Below are 4038 nucleotides of genomic sequence, written 5' to 3'. Positions count from 1 at the left end.
AGCGTGTTATGGTGCAGTGACCGTGGTGCCTCAAATCAAAGTGATTGCCACTCACAGTGATTATTTGGCACCCCTGGACTGCCACTCCAGGGGCACATACTCCATAGGCTTTCAAGACCAACCCTGGCCCACAACCTAGACCATGGCAGCCCCCACCGCAGACAGAAAAGGCATGAGGTTCAGGAGGCTTGGTGAGAGCCCTTGCCCCGAAGGCTCCACCGTCACTCCAATCACCCCTTCCAATTTCACATTCGGGTAGATACTAACCACTCCCCCCCTCCAGCAAAAGGGGAGTAAGCGTTCTCTTACCCAAATAACTGTCAGCAGCTAGAGCTACCACAATCTAGGCCAGAAGGCCAGGGACCCGCCCTCCGGCCAGACCAAAATGCAGCACCCATCCTCATCAGGAGCACCCTTCCAGACGGCTCAGACTCAACCATTGGCTGGTCCCCAGTATACTGTCGGGCAACACGGCGTAGTCCCTGCTGAGTGCCGCCCTTCCAGGCACTATAACACCATTGGATTTGCTGGCCCTCCCCAATGAGAGTGACACAGCGCCTCCTCTGGAAACTGATAAGAACAGATACTACACTTGATCTTAGCCAAAAAGCAGAGAAGCGATAGGACAAGCAAATCTCGGGAGATATGGTCGGCCATTTTTGGGTGGATACTTGTGCACTGAGAGAACCCACCTGTCAGGGAGCGTTAGGAGAAGATAGGGAGAGTGTTCCGGCCTGTGAGGAATAGCTCAGCCCATCAAATGCTGCCACTGTGCTCAGGGTTCCTCCGGAGTCCTGTATCAGCAATCCTGGTTGGATGTAAGACTCCCCATTGCGGATCATAAATCCGATGTCCATGCTGTGAGGGATAGACAAGCGGATCAGATGCCTATATCCACCTGCTGAAGGAATACCGTTATACCGGGTAATGTGTGTGAATATCAGCCTCTACAGATACGCGCCGCGTGCTTGAGTTTATACTGTGTTAGTAAGTGGAAAGTGCCTATACTGCTGACAAGTACAATTACCACTTACATCAGAAGTGACTGTGCTGTGTATTTGTGCCTCCATGCTTGGAGTGAAACTGTGTGCCTTACTGCTGTAAATACTCTTTCTACTACCGTCTCTCCAGTAATAAACGTTGCCTGGTTTAGAAAGTCGGTACGTGTGATTCCCTCTGTGAAAACGCTACACTCTACCCCCACTTACATGCCTACCTCCTTTATCAGGACCAATGCAGAAGGCATCGTATAAATGTGTCTATTTAGAATACAGATGTTGGTTGACAGCTTCTCTTACCAGTGACAGCTGAGTTTCCCACTTACCCGCAGCAAAGACATGTCTGTTCTATACATCTGGCTGCTATAGAGAGTCAGATTCTTGATATGTGGAAGTATTTATTTGACAAATACAATACAATAACAATACAATAACTGAGGTACTGCAACCAAACATAGGAAAATGGTGGCTTTATGATTTGCATTGCAGATGGGGACAAAAATATTGAGGGGTATTTACTAAGACTGGAGCAGACAGAACAGACATATGGACCAGCTGTGCATATTAACCAATTAGCTTATTTCATTTTCAAATCTTAACTGAACAAGCTTAACTCCAAAACTGATTGGTTATGATGCACAGCTGCTCTAGATTCTGTCTTCTGCAGTTTTAGATAACCCCCTTTATTATGTTCTATTGCTGCTGCTAAGTCTCATAGCGGCACAGAGAATCCATCTGGATGAATGTGTATATACAGGGCTTTTTTTCTCAGGGAATAGGCACTTCTCCCTCCCTCCCCTGAATACCATTTATCTCCGCCCCCTACCCACTTCTGAGAACCTTCCCTTGTCACCTCATCCTACCAACCTCTCAGTACCTGTGGAAATGGACGAGGTAATCTGGATGGCCACACACTGGACAAGATAACAAGTGCCTTTATTGATAAATCTGGATCATGGAATACACAAGACACTGTGACAGGAACGTACAGGAATCAACTGACGCGTTTCACACTTACGACAAGTGCTTACTCATAGCTCATCCACTATGAGTAAGCACTAGTCATAAGTGTGAAACGCGTCAGTTAATTCCTGTACGTTCCTGTCACAGTGTCTTGTGTATTCCATGATCCAGATTTATCAATAAAGGCACTTGTTATCTTGTCCGGTGTGCGGCCATCCAGATTACCTCGTTCATTTCCACTTGTCTCAGCATTAGCCAGCACCTGAGGCTCTTTCCATTGGGAGGATCTGAATTCTTACATCGGTCTATCAACCTAGACCTTCCTGGAGTATCTTTAACCTCTCAGTACCTCCCATTTTAGAGAATACAGAACTAAGTATTATTTTGCGGTCCTAAGTAATTTTGTATGGAGTTTGGCAATCATAACAAGCAAGGCAGTAAAATAGATTCCATGCAGCCAACAATAATGGACCCCTCCCAGCAACAATAGATCCTTCCCAGCAACAAATGATCCCCCATCAACAATAGATACATCCCCCACCAGCAACAATAGACCCACCACAAGAACAATATACTTCCCGGCAACAAATGACCCTCAGAAACAATAGATCCATCCCGGCAACAGTAGATCCATCCCAGCAACAATAGACTCTCACCAGCAATAATAGATCCCCCAGCAGCCAGAACACTAGACCCCCACAACAGTAGATTATCCCCCAGCGACAGTGCACCTAACCAAACAACACTCCCCCTCCAAAAATAGACCATCCACCCCTTGCCAGTACATTCAGTGCCGGAGGTGCCGAAACCATTCCACCGTATTCCTGCTAAAAAAAAAGCCCTGTGTATATACATTGGAAAATGCCAAAAAGATACAATTACAAAAAAAAAATGGACCCCAACATCATTCCAGGGAGATAGAGCATGTGCTGCAGTGAAAGAAAGAGATAAATGTTCAGCACAGACTGAAGCTGCTGATCCAAAGGATAGAGGCCAAGGGAAATGTCAAGGGGCACACCAGGCACAGAAAACACTTTTCTAGGCACATGTGAAAGTAGACCTGTCATGACAGAATTATGGAGGCTGCTACTGGCTTTTACTGAAAATGCTAGTTGCTTTGCTGCCATGCCTATCCTCCTGCTTAGTACTTTAAATCACTGGCCCAGGACAGTTTTCTGACTTTTCTTGAATTTTCTTAACCCATGTGCTTGTGCCAGAACTGTGATTAAGAAAATATTAAAGCCAGTAAGTGTATCGGTGCCCCCCATAGGGGCTGCTAAGTGATGTGGCCCACCTGTCACTCTGCCCAGCCCAGCCCAGCCCAGCATTCACTTCCCAGTCACTTTGAGACAACGAACAGTCCATTTGCTTTTGTTTGTTTTACTGAGGGAATTTAACTTGGATTGGATTGTATATGAATCAATTGGTGTACATTTCTCTGTACAAGTTACTACTTCAGTCTCCTCCAGCACTTTCCTTGCTTGCAGTCTATTCTTCTTCCTTCCTTCTGCACAACTCTTAACTTCCAGGAGCAGCTAGCACATTTAAAGTTAGGCCTGACACTGGCTCAGATAGGCCTTAGCAATTGCCTTTTGCAGGCGGGGACCACGGGCCCCTATGGTGTAGCAAGAAATGAAATTTCTTTAGTGCTAGCTGTCCTACTGGTGGACTATTGCCCCCAGTCAACCCTCTTCAGTCTTCAGGCCCTGCCCGCCCTCCTGACTACAGCTGCCCGACTCCACTGCCCATAACATTGCAGTCCTCACTACTGGCTCTGCACCCATCTCTGACTGACGTTGCCACTGTGCCATCAAACGCTGTCACTGTGCCATCAAACACAGCCACTGTGCCATAAAACGCTGCCACTGTGCCATCAAACGCTGACACTGTGCCATCAAAAGCTGACACTGTGCCATCAAATGCTGCGACTGTGCCCATCAAATGCTGCCATTGTGCCATCAAATGCTGCAACTGTGCCTATCAAATGCAGCGACTGTGCCATCAAACGCTGCCAGTGTGCCCATCAAATGCTGCCACTGTGCCAAACGCTGCCAGTGTGCCCATCAACTGCTATCAG

General features: G+C 47.1%; 1 pseudogene; it reads right to left on the bottom strand.

The window, feature by feature from the left end:
• Positions 1-517: 517 nt before the first annotated feature.
• Positions 518-622, bottom strand: LOC141135827 (U2 spliceosomal RNA; annotated as a pseudogene).
• Between the last annotated feature and the right edge of the window lie 3416 nt (positions 623-4038).

Source organism: Aquarana catesbeiana, linkage group LG03, assembly GCF_042186555.1.
Source record: "Aquarana catesbeiana isolate 2022-GZ linkage group LG03, ASM4218655v1, whole genome shotgun sequence".
Taxonomy (NCBI): domain Eukaryota; kingdom Metazoa; phylum Chordata; class Amphibia; order Anura; family Ranidae; genus Aquarana; species Aquarana catesbeiana.
The sequence above is the reverse complement of the archived record's forward strand: the minus strand, read 5'-3'. Positions and strand labels throughout refer to the sequence as shown.